This window comes from Staurois parvus, unplaced genomic scaffold, assembly GCF_062004578.1.
Source record: "Staurois parvus isolate SC_StPar_1 unplaced genomic scaffold, SC_StPar_1.0 ptg000099l, whole genome shotgun sequence".
NCBI classification, from domain to species: Eukaryota; Metazoa; Chordata; class Amphibia; order Anura; family Ranidae; genus Staurois; species Staurois parvus.
In genome coordinates this window covers 6,103,346-6,116,260 of record NW_028317895.1, presented here as the reverse complement: position 1 = coordinate 6,116,260, position 12,915 = coordinate 6,103,346, and the positions used below count along the sequence as shown (strand labels likewise).

Here is a 12,915-nt window from a genome sequence, read left to right as displayed (position 1 = left end):
CGTACCCCACATACTACCTCTCTCGTCTACAATGCTATCGTTGTCAGTGTATATACACCCTACTACCTTCCAGGTACATACAGAGGAGTTACACACCCCCTCCTACATATCCTGCACACCACATACTACTCCTCTCACCTACATAGCTATCATTATCAGTGTATATACACCCCACTACCTGCCAGATACATCCACAGAGGATACACACCCCCTCCTACATATTCTGCACCCTGCATAGTTACTTCTCACTTACATACCTATCTCTGTCTGTGTGCATCCAGAGGGGATTCACCCCTGTTGCTTACTTTGTAGTGCACATTGTACCCCTTTTACCTACAGTTGCAAGAAAAAGTATGTGAACCCCTTGGGATTACGTGGAGTTTTGGATGAATTGGGCATAAAATGTGCTCTGAACGTCATCTAAGTCACAACAATAGAAGAACACAGTCTGCTGAACATAATACTACACAAACATTAGATGCTGCCATGGTTTAATTGCACATAACATGTAAACATTCACAGTGCAGGGAGGAAAAAGTATGTGAGGCCCTAGCTTAATGACTTCTCCCAGAGCTAATTGGAGCCAGGAGTGAGCCAACCTTGACTCCAATCAGTGTGATGATATTGGATGTGTTGCTGACAGCTGTCCTGCCCTTAAAAAACACACACCTGTTTTGGGTTTACTGGTTTCAAGAAGCACTGTCTGATGTGAACCATGCCTCGCAGAAAAGAGCTCTCAGAAGACCTACGATCAAGAATTGTTGACTTGCATGAAGCTGGAAAGGGTTACAAAAGTATCTCCAAAAGCCTTGATGTTCATGTGTCCACGGTAAGACAGACTGTCTACAAATGGAGAAAGTTTTGTACTGTTGCTACTCTCCCTAGGCGTGGTCGTCCTGTAAAAATGACTGCAAGAGCACAGCGCAGAATGCTGCATGAGGTACAATCTACAATAAGGAAAACATTAAACAAGAATAGAGTACATGGGAGGACACCACGGAGGAAGCCATTGCTGTCCAAAAAGAATATTGCAGCACGTTTGAAGTTTGCAAAAGAGCACCTGGATGTTCCACAGCACTACTGGCAAAATATACTATGGACAGATGAAACCAGGATTGAGTTGTTTGGGAAGAACACACAACACTATGTATGGAGAAAAAAAGGCACAGCACACCAACATCAAAACCTCATCCCCACTGTAAAACATGGCGGAGGGAGCATCATGGTTTGGGGCTGCTTTGCTGCCTCAGGGCCTGGACGGTTTGTTGTCATTGATGGGAAAATGAATTCCAGAGTTTATCAAGACATTTTGCAGGAAAACGTACGACCATCAGTCCGCCAACTGAAGCTCCGCAGAGGATGGGTGATGCAACAGGACAATAACCCAAAGCATACAAGTAATTCAACAAAACAATGGCTGCAACAGCACAGAATACGCCTTCTGGAGTGGCCCAGTCAGAGTCCTGACCTCAACCCGATTGAAATGCTGTGGCATGACCTTAAGAGAGCAATTCACACCAGACATCCCAAGAATATTGCTACACTGAAACAGTTTTGTGAAGAGGAGTGGTCCAAAATTACTCCAGATCGTTGTGCAGGTCTGATCTGCAACTACAGGAAACGTTTGGTTGAGGTTATTGCTGCCAAAGGAGGGTCAACCAGTTATTAAGTCCAAAGGTTCACATACTTTTTCCTCTCTGCACTGTGAATGTTTACATGTTATGTGCAATTAAACCATTGCAACATCTAATGTTTGTGTAGTATTACGTTCAGCAGACTGTGTTCTTCTATTGTTGTGACTTAGATAACGTTCAGAGCACATTTTATGCCCAATTCATGCAAAACTCCACGTAATCCCAAGGGGTTCACATACTTTTTCTTGCAACTGTATATACTCATGATACCCTGTACTCTTCACAGCATACCATAACCCTCTTACTGTATGCACCACCTTGTGACTAATATACCCTTGGTGTGCGCAGATCCAGTGACAACATTAACATGCATCCACACCACACACAGCTACCTGAACTCCAAGGACATTTTTTTTTTTGTTTTTAGTTTTAGTGATGTTTGAGCACTAGTCCCTGATCTGTAGTTTAGTTTCTGATAAAGTGTTATGGTCCAGAAGACTTGAATACATCAACAGTAATTACCAGTTAGACATTATCATTTTTTTCATATAAAGTGAAGGCCTTTTTAGGAGACCATGCAGTGACAAGCATTTTAACCTTCTTAAAATGTGTTGATATATGAGAATGTGTGTCATGTTTGGTGGTTTCCTCTTGGTTCACTTTTCCTCTAGACATCCCCAAAAGGAATTTGTGGAGGCCAATTCTCACTTACCATTTATGTCTCTTTCAGCATTGGGCGTAATGTGAATTGTGTGTCTGGGGCTCACTGTGCAAATGAGCAAATCAATGGTATTTCCCGCTACTGCGCTTAGTGTGCATATAGTGCCCTTAACAAAGAATTGCTTTAAAACTGGTTTTTGCAGAATATGTAAAGTGTAACTACACTGCATCCAAGCACCACAAACAAAAAATGCTATTTAAAGTGGTTCTAAAGGCTCAAGGTTTTTTTTACCTTTGTGCATTCTATGCATGAAGGTAAAAAAAAAACCTTCTGCGTGTAGCTGCTTGCTATGGGGGCACCTGAGAGGAGTGAGGGGCCAGTACCCGCCAGTAGGGGACCTGAGAAGAGGAGGATCTGGGCTGCTCTATGCAAAACCACTGCACATAGCAGGTAAGTATGTCATGTTTGTAGTATCACTTTAATTCATTTTATAGTATTCACAGTAAATTAATTTATATATCCATGCTTTATTTTGCTGAGAAATCACTTTGAAAAACACCCCCTAGTATTTCTGGCCATTTTGCATAAGAGCAGATGATTCATGTAGCATTTACTTCCTGGAATCCATCTGCCCTTAGCTCAGACATGTAGGCAGGAGAGGATGTGCTTAGCTGAGAAAACCCCTCCTGAACATTCCTGGGATGTATGACTTTATTTGCCTAGGCCTGGAAACTAGGAAGTAACTAAAGAAATATAAAAAAAAAAAGTATAAAACAAGTAAGTATGACATTCAAAGCTGCACAGTGTTTTTTTTTTTTTTTTTTTTTTAAACAGACACCCCTTATCTGCATAGGCAGTTTTTTGGTAAAGTGAACTAACTTGTTGAAGGCCTGTACCTCTGTATAGGCTTTCTGTTAGAGAAAGTGTCAATGAACTATAAAGGTGCTCATCAGCACCCTAGCAGTCCATTGAGAACTACAAGCTGTCTGCCGCAGTGGCAGATGGGTCTTCCAATTCCTTTTCATTCACACTGTGAGTGGATGACGAGGCTGCACGGGCAGAGCCCCATACAGCTGCTCTATTTTTAAAATGTGACAGCGGGTGCGCAGAGAGGATCTTCCATCCACTGTCACAGTAGAAGGTGTGAGAGGGAGGATGAGCTGGAAGGTCATTTTCATTATTTTTACTTCTGATGAAGACTGCAAGTGCCTGTTTTTAAGATCCATTACACAGATATGGTTCATTGTTGTCACCTTCCAGAAACTCACCCTGAGAAATGTTATGCGGCCCTTTCTGGAGTGGATGTATGTAAGCTGGTTGCAAAGAGGCTGCAGGAAATTGGCAGCAAAGAGATGCAAGCAGTATATTATTATATAAAAAATATTATATAACAGCACTTTAGCAAACAAAGTTTAATTCACAGTTTACAACTACTTCAACCACTTGAGTTCCCAGCACCGTTGGCACAAGCTGTGGATCACCAATTGTCCACGACAATTGACATCCAGCGCTAAGCCCAGTAGCTGAAACAATCAGCTCCTGATGTTCCAATGTAGTTAAAGATTGCTCCATATAAGAACACTTTAAAAGTGAATGTAAATACATTTTGGTTGACTTTATCAAAATTGGAGCAGATGTGCATGGCAGCTTCTGTCTTCATCTTGTTTAAAGAGTTACTAAACCCACAACAGTAAAATCAGTCTGTATATGCAGTAAATCATGCTTGTTATACTCACTCTGGAACCTAAGGGGTTAATCCTCCGTATTGTGTAAAAAGTCTGGCTGATCCTGACTTTTCTGCCCCTCCTCTTGTTCAAATGTCCACTCTGATAAGACAGACTGAACCCGTAGCCCTCCTGCACATGCTCATTGTAGTGTGTATTTCTAGAGAGGTTTTTTTTTTCTTGGGTGAGTGCATGTGATCAGCACAGGTCCAATCAGTGCTGTCCAGACAGAGGGTCAGGGGTTTTGCATCCTCCTAGAGCAGAAAGAAGACTCCTCCTACAAGTTTTAACCAGTGCCTAGCGGAAGTCACAAGACTGCTCTAACTGCTAAGAAAAGGTATTTAGCAGTTTATATTTACTAAATAATTGCATTTCCATGTTGTGTGTACTGTGGGAGACCAGATCTAGTGAATGCAGGGTCCTGGGTTTAGTAGCACTTTAAGCTTTGAAAATGAAAGAGGCTGTTTGGTTGCCATGCACAGCTGCCCCAATTTCTAGCTTCTAAATGCTTCTGTGTTGTGTTTACATTGGGAGTATGATGGCGTTATGAGTGATGTCACAGCACTTCCTCTGAGTATGAAGGCTGGTGAAGAGCTATTACAGCTCTGTCTGGTGTATTATTGCTATAGTGATCTCTTATTGACTATTTTCAGTGGGCGGAGCAATGCTGTGCCAGCTCTTGGTCTAATAGCTGGTGGATGGAGAGGTGCTGCGGTTTACAAAAGAGGCTGTCGGTCTTAACTGGTGGACAGAGTAGTTCTATGTTTCACAAAAGCAGCTGTCTGTATCTGCTTTCCTGTACAGCTGTACTCCTAAGAATTCTTACCTAAGGGTGGCCCCAGGGGGATCCTGCAAGGCAGTGAAGCCACCCTATAGACATAATTGTATTCTTTCAGTTCTTTTGTTTTCCGAAACAATGGTATTGAGGATTAAAGGTAAATATCAATTGGTCAAGTATGTGAAGGATGCATCCATGGTTTTTTCAGGCCTAATGCACATTGGCGTCAAAAACAAACTGTTCAGGTCAGCAAGGAAAACATTCTTTAACAGATCTGAATGCCATCCTATGGTTTTCTATGTACTTTTGTAAGAGTTTACAAACTCCGTGTTTAGATGCACTTACCAAATCAAGAAAATCTTGCATTCACTGTCCAATTTTAAGGAATTAGGTCACCTTTTGAAAAAATAATAAATGCATATCTTTTTGCAAGTAAAAAAAAAAGTGCATTTATTTTATTTTTTCTTAGAGCCTAGAAAGCATTGCACCTGCGATCAGCAGATTGCAGGTGCCATGCAGGACTCTTGCAGACTTGTCAGTGTATCTGTGCTTGTATCTCATACAGGAAGGCAGATACACACCTGACAGGAAGAGACAATGTACTACCACAGCACTGTGATAGTTCATTGAGAAGTAAAAGCCGGCAGCCGCAAGGGCTATTGGTACTTCTAGTTTTCCATTCACAGAACTCTGTGAATGGATGACGTGGCTGGATGGATGGAGCCCTGCACAGCCGTGTTTTTATTTAAAATAGTGACAACGAGGGGAGAAGATCCCCCTACTAGCTGTCACTAGATGCAGCAAAGTGGACAGCTGGAACATGTAACCTGTTCCCAAAGGTGAACTTATTCTTTAATGTTGGTTTTGCAGAGTTGAATGTAGCAGAGCAGATGTAAATGCATGTAAACTTGCTTTAAAGCAGGAACATTTAAATGCAGGAAAACTTGATCTAGATATCATAAAGTTCTTTATACTTCCCAGATATCTTCTGCATTTAGAAAAGCTAAACACAGTTGTGCATGAAGCCGTATAATACACTATAATAACACTTTTTAATTGTCCTTAGGCTTTATGTACACTGCTGCTCCTAAACGTGAGTATAGGTGTTTTGGGCATTTTTATGCTCTTATACATGCTCAGGCTTTTACTAGAGTTTAGGGGCAATTAAACATTCCTCTCCGGAACACAAAAGAATCGTGTTCAGGAGAGAAACCTTTTGGCCAAATAAAACCGCTAAACGCGTCAGCATGTGTCTAAGTGTTGGCCGCGTTTAGCGCTTAGGCGTTTATGCATTTGATTGACCACAGCATTTACAGTTGACATGAATAAATGTCGAAGCGCTATACGTGGTACCACATTTACACGCAATTTTGCTGCGTTTAGCATTTTTCTGCTGCCAGTAGAGCTAATTGCCTAGGGGACTTCATGTGTACATGAGGCCTTACTTTCACTTTTTATCTAGCCTCAGTACAGGTCACTGGTTCAGAACTACAGTTGAGAAGAATACTTGGTACAAATAGGCTTCGTGTCAAAGCAGAATCCAGAAGTTCACACTAAAAGGCCTGCAAGTGTTTTTTTTTTTTTTATTAAATGCTAAAAAGAAAAAAATTTACCAAATTTTGTGCACAATGATGCTAAAGACTTCTAGGAACTGTTTGGATGCAGTCATTACAGCTATGTCTGAGTTCACATGGACATTGAATGTTGAAGAGCATCTGTACTATTAAAGTTGCATGTTGAATTGGTTTTCCGGGGGGGTTGGTAGTAGTCAGGACTTAGGAAGTGAATTGCTAGCCACTACCTGAACACTGCACTGAAGAATTGAGCTTGCCCTGTCTACTTAGTGCTCACACATTCTGAGCCATTCGGCTAGGTTCACATGTGTGCGGGGGCTCCCACTGCGGGTCCACACCTGTTCCCACAGCCACAACTACCCCCCACAGAAAAATGCAGGAGATTTGTGCTGGTGCCATTAATCCTCCTGCCCTGGGAATCACACCGCACTTGTAATTCCCGTGTAGACTTCAATTCCAAAAATGGTGCTGGGACCTTTTCTCTGTGTTTCAGGAGGCACGGCAGCCCTTTCAAATGAATGAGCTGCCGTGCCCATGCAAAACGCAGTTTGAAGAGAGGCATAAATGTGAACCTTTTAAAATCAAGCATAAACATGACCAAAGGGGCACTTACCTTTTCACACATTTGTTAAAATATTTTGTGCATTCTCTAAAGTTTTCTTTATTTGGATGCCCTTTCTCCGTTATTAAATCTTGATTTGAACTTGAAGAAACTTGTAGGAAATTATTTTTTATTATACAGGATTTATATAGCGCCAACAGTTTGCGCAGGGCTTTACAAAATGAAGGTAGACATTAGTTACAATACAATTTGTTACAAGAGGAAACAGAAGGCCCTGCTCGTTAGAGCTTACAATCTAAATGTGTACAAATGGTAAAGCAATGCACACTTCTTACTATTTGCCCCTGACTTCCATTGTCTCCAGTTATATCTGCCCTGGTCTTTGTCATTGGGCAGTGTAAAAAACAGTGATGATATGCAGTGTGTGACAATCAAATTTGCAAATAAAATTGCCTCTATTGTAAGTTATATTGTCAGGCCATGTGGGGCACTGCCACCCATAGCTTGAATTTCTGCCGATTTAGCAGAAATCAGCTGAAATTCAAGTCATGCATGGCTAACGTAACACTCTGTGCCATATGTACGAGATATATTAATCTCTGGCTGTAAAGTGTAGCCTTTCTTGCTCTGCATTAGCTGCAATGTTGGACAAAAAGAAGCAGCGACAGCTGGTTGTTTTAAAGAGCACAGTAACCTTCCGTTTATAGGCATTTGGTTTCAGTGGTACAAACTGAGAGGAGACTTTAGTTTTTAACTTTCTGTGTATATGCCAGTTACAGGCACAGGTAAACCGAACCTATTCAGCTTTATTGTGATGTGAGTGGCATCAAACTAGCTTGCAGAGAATGACTGCACCACCAGAAACCTTTGAGAGAGTTGGTAAGTAACTGCCAAATGGAATGCCAGGCTTTTAAGGATACCTTTCTGCTAGAAGTGTGCAGCAAGTTTACAAACAGGAATTTAGAGGTGAAACTCTGAGACTGGTGGCATCTTACAAGTTAAGGTTCACTTTAAAACCAAAGTCTGGCCAAGTGTGACAAATTTGGAACCTCTGTTATTTGCCATGCGTGCCTATTTTGTGAACTAAACCCTCCTATTTGAAAGGATGGCGCCACCTTGGCTCTGTTTAGATCTGCAGTTCCTATAGTACTGAACACGTGACCAACCATTTAATGGTTTGAAATTTCAGGTGAGAGCTCACATAAACGCAACAGCAACTGTATGGGTTATCACCAAAGACATGCCTTGAATGCAGCATATATTGCACATGTAATAGGCAGAATGTGAGTAAAAATGCTGCAGAAAACAACAGTGATATGTTCGATTAAAATTGATCTTTACATAAAGTATAGAAATGTGCAAACAGCCTGGGTTTTTTTTTTTTGCTTTGCAAAAGAGACATACACATGATGTCTCTTCTTCAGTAAAGGATTCTTACCTGTCTGTGATTGGCTTTCTGAACATATATACTGAGCTGTGCATGAATCAACTATGAAAAATTTTAGGTACTGTAGTTTTTTGCCGTTTCACAGGCACAGGGAGTTCCATCTTCCAGTGGTTACTAGGAGCTACTTGAGCTGTGGCTGATTTTGACCTTCCTTCTTGTGTCTATAGTCCAGTGCCACTTGGCAGAGTCAGGAGCATCAGACCAATGATCTTTGTAGCTGTCTGTAAGGGGGGCATTGACCACCAATGTAAGGGACATTTTTCCAATGCCCTCCCCCCATAAATTTATTTAAAGTGTAACCAAAGTCAGAACTTTTTTTTTTTTTTTTTAAATTTTAGATAGAGTGGTGGAAAATTAGAACCCCTCGCAGATTTTTATTGCTGTTTGTGCCACCATTAGGGAGATTCGCCCTCTCTAGGTGTCAGATTTACCATTATCCTCAAAAGTACAAAAAAACTCACATTTTGGGTTGTCCCTGGAACATTATTATTATTATTATTATTATTATTATTCAGTATTTATAAAGCGCCAATAGTTCGCTCAGCGCTGTACATTACAAAGGGGGACAGAACATGTGACAGAACAATACCAATACAATGCAAAACATGAGGGGATCAAGGGCCCTGCTCTTTCAAGCTTACAATCTAGGAGGGAGGGGATGGTGGCACAGGAGGAGATAGCTGTGGGGGATGGAGTGGTAGGAAGAGTGGAGGAGGTCGGCAAGTTAGCAGGGGGCGGGGTAGGCTTCCCTGAAGAGATGGGTTTTCAGGGTGCGCCTAAAGGAGAGGAGAGTAGGTGATAATCTGATGGGTTGGGGCAGGGAGTTCCAGAGGATGGGTGACACCCTGGAGAAGTCCTGGAGGCGGGCATGGGAGGAGGAGACCAGGGAACTAGAGAGAAGGAGGTCTTGTGAGGAGCGGAGTGTGCGTGCTGGGCGGTACTTGGATATTAGGTCAGTGATGTAGTTCGGGGCAGTATGGTGGACAGCTTTGTACGTCAGTGTTAGGATTTTGAATTTGATCCGTTGCGCAATCGGAAGCCAGTGGAGGGATTGGCAGAGGGGGGTGGCGGAAACGGAGCGGTTGGAAAGGTGAATGAGTCTGGCAGCCGTATTCAGGATGGACTGAAGCGGGGATAGCCAGCGGCGAGGCAGGCCAGTGAGGAGGGAGTTGCAGTAGTCGAGTCGCGATATGATGAGGGAGTGGATGAGCTGTTTAGTGGTTTCTGGAGTTAGGAACGTGCGGATTTTGGCGATGTTGCGGAGGTGGAGTCTGCATGAGTTTGTTAAAGAGTGGACTTGGGGCTGGAAGGATAGGTTGGAGTCCAAAATGACACCAAGTACTCTGGCCTGCGGGGCGGGTTTGATGGTGGCGTTGTTGGACATGATGGAGAAGTCAATGGGGGGTGGTGTCCGGGCTGGAGGGAAGACAAGAAACTCGGTTTTGGAGAGGTTCAGTTTAAGGAAGTGGAGCGACATCCAGTCTGATATGTCGCTCAACAGGTGTGTGATTCGGGCGGAGACCGAGGGGGTGAGGTGGGGGGTTGAGAGATAGATTTGTGTGTCGTCGGCATAGAGGTGGTAGTTGAAGCCGTGAGAGTGTATGAGTTGGCCAAGGGAGGAGGTGTAGATGGAGAAGAGAAGGGGCCCGAGGACAGAGCCTTGGGGGACCCCAACAGAGAGGGGGAGTGAGAGGGAGGTGGTGGCATTATAGGTAACGCTGAAAGAGCGTTGTGACAGGTAGGATGAGAGCCAGGAGAGAGCAGAATCTCTGAGGCCGAGGGAGTGTAGTTTTTTGAGGAGGAGGGGGTGGTCGACTGTGTCAAAGGCCGCAGAGAGGTCAAGGAGTAGGAGCACTGAATAGTGGCCATTAGCTTTGGCGGTTAGCAGGTCGTTGGAGAGTTTGAGTAAGGCAGTTTCGGTGGAGTGTAGGGGACGGAAGCCGGACTGTAGGGGATCGAGGAGGTTGTTGTCGTTGAGGTGAGAGCATAGGCGGGCGTAGACTAGGCGCTCGAGGAGTTTAGATGTAAATGGGAGCAGGGAGATGGGTCTGAGGTTGTTCGGGTCATTGGGGTCCAGGGAGGGCTTTTTAAGTATGGGGGTGATGTGTGCATGTTTCAGAGGGGAAGGGAAAGTGCCGGAGGAGAGGGAGAGATTGAAGATGTGGGTGAGGGAGCGTAAGATGGAGGGGGAGGGAGGTTGTAGGAGTTGTGTGGGGATAGGGTCAAGGGGGCAGGTGGTGAGGCGGGCATCAGAGAGGATCTTGGAGACTTCTTCGATGGTAGTAAGGTCAAAGGTGCGGAGTGTTGGGGGAGCTTCAGTATGAGGAATGTAGGGTGGGGTGGGAGAGGAGGTCAGAGCAGTGGTGGGGCCGTGGGAGAGGGGTGTAGAGGGGGTAGCTGAGTGAGGGGGAAGGGGGTTGGAGGGAGTTTGAGCAGCGACGAAGTCCCTGTGGGTTATGTCGAGGGGGAGGGGGGATGAGGGGGTAGCTGTGTGAGAGGGGACGGGTTGAGAAGGCGTGTGAGTTGCGGCAATGTCCTTGCGAATTGTGTCAATCTTGTTTTTGAAGTGATTGGCAATCTCAAGGGCAGTGAGTGAGGTGCTGGGTGGAGGTGGGGGTGGCGAGAGTAGAGAGTTGAAGGTGGAGAAGAGTCGGCGAGGATTGGAGGAGAGGGCCTTGATGAGGGTCAGGAAGTAGGCTTGTTTGGCAGTATGGAGGAAGGAGGTGTAGGTGTGGAAGGCAGATTTGTATCGGGTGAAGGCTTGTTGGGATTTGGTTTTGCGCCATAGTCGCTCCAGGGCACGACTGTGTCGTTTGAGGGTTTTGGTGTGATCAGTCTGCCAGGGCTGGAGCGGTCGGGGTCTGATGTTGCGTGTGGTTAAAGGCGCTAGTGAGTCAAGGGCTGTTGACAGCGCATTGTTGTAGGCGGTCATAGCCAAGTCGGGGCAGGACAGGGGGAGGATGCTGTCATGGAGTTGATCAACTGCGGAGTGGAGGGAGGCAGGGTTAAGGTTGCGGAGGTTACGGCTGGTAGTAGTGTGACATTTGGAGGGGTAGGCGTTGGAGGATGAGGAGATAGAGAAGGTGATCAGGTTGTGGTCAGAGAGAGGGAAGGGGGTGTTAGTGAGGTTGTGGGGAGCGCAGCGGTTGGAGAAGACAAGATCAAGGATATTACCGTCGGAGTGGGTGGTGGATTGTATGCACTGTGCAAGTGCAAAGGAGGAGGTTAAGTGGAGGAGACGGGCTGTGTCCGGGTTGTCGAGGTTGACAGGGATGTTGAAATCCCCAAGGATGATAGTGGGTAGCTCAGAGGAGAGGAAGAAGGGTAGCCAGGAGGAGAAGTCTTCCAGGAAGCGGGGTATGGATCCAGGAGGCCGGTATATCACAGCAATCTTCAGGGGGGTTGGGGAGAATAGTCGGACGCAGTGGGCCTCGAAGGAGGAGAAGGATAGGGAGGGGGGGTTTGGGAGGACTCGGAAGGTGCTCAGCGGTGATAGGAGCAGGCCAACCCCACCACCTTTACGACCGTTGGGCCTGGGTGAGTGGGTCCAGGTGAGACCGCCGTAGGAGAGTGCAGCAGGGGAGGTAGAGTCAGTGGGCTGGATCCAGGTTTCCGTAATCGCCAGGAGGTTGAGGGAGCGGGAAACAAAGAGGTCGTGGATGGCGGTAAGCTTGTTGCACACCGATCGGGCGTTCAGGAGTGCACATGAAAACGGGGGGGAGATTTTAGGGAGCAGGGGGACAGATACTAAGTTGCGGGGGTTGTGGCAGGACGTGGAGGCGGGAGGGTTTTGTGCGGGTGAGGGAGGTGGTGGAGGGCCAGGATTCGGGGAGATGTCCCCCGCGGTTATGAGGAGGAGAAGGGTGAGAAAGGTGGCATGGGAGCGGGATGTGCAGGAGCGTGAGAAACTACTAGTGGAGGTGTTGGGGTCAGTGGGAGAGTGGAGTAATAGGAGGAGGTGGTGGGTGCCATAAATGGGTGAGGGAAGCAGTGAGGGCACAATATACAAATGTTTGGGAGGAGCAGAGGGATATAGTGAATGGATTTTGGGAACAGAGGAGAGGAAAATGAGAAGGAGGAGTGGAAGAGGCATTTTGGGGAGGTGATGAAAGCAATAGTAGGGAGATGATAGCAATGAGGGGGAGATGTACAAGTTTTGGGGTGGAGCAGAGGGGTAAAGAAATGAGATTTGTGAACAGAGGATAGTAATATGAAGAGCAGAAGAGGGGTGTATTATATAAAGGTACACGGAGTGGGACTCAGGTGTGTAAGAGATGTTTCCCAGGGTGTTTCCTTGCAGTCTGTCCAGCATGCAGTAGAGTTTCTTGCTGTTGTTGTGTCTTCCTGCTGCTTAAGGAACATTAATAGAGTGGAGATTTTCCAGTGGTGACACTAGTTCTGGTGACTCCAGGGATTTCCTCGCTTTGGAGGTATTTCCTCTCGCTTCTTGTTTTGGCTGTACAGAAAGTAAATAAAAATCTCCCCAATGAGACAGAGGTTATAACCTTTCCTTTCTCTACCCAAAATGAAAGGCT

At 45.3% G+C, this 12,915-nt stretch overlaps 1 protein-coding gene across 4 annotated transcripts in view; it reads left to right on the top strand.

Moving 5' to 3' along the window:
• FAM193B (family with sequence similarity 193 member B) overlaps nt 1-12,915 on the top strand; it is a 75,421-nt gene that overhangs the window by 1,246 nt on the left and 61,260 nt on the right. The gene's annotated exons all lie outside the window — the stretch shown is intronic.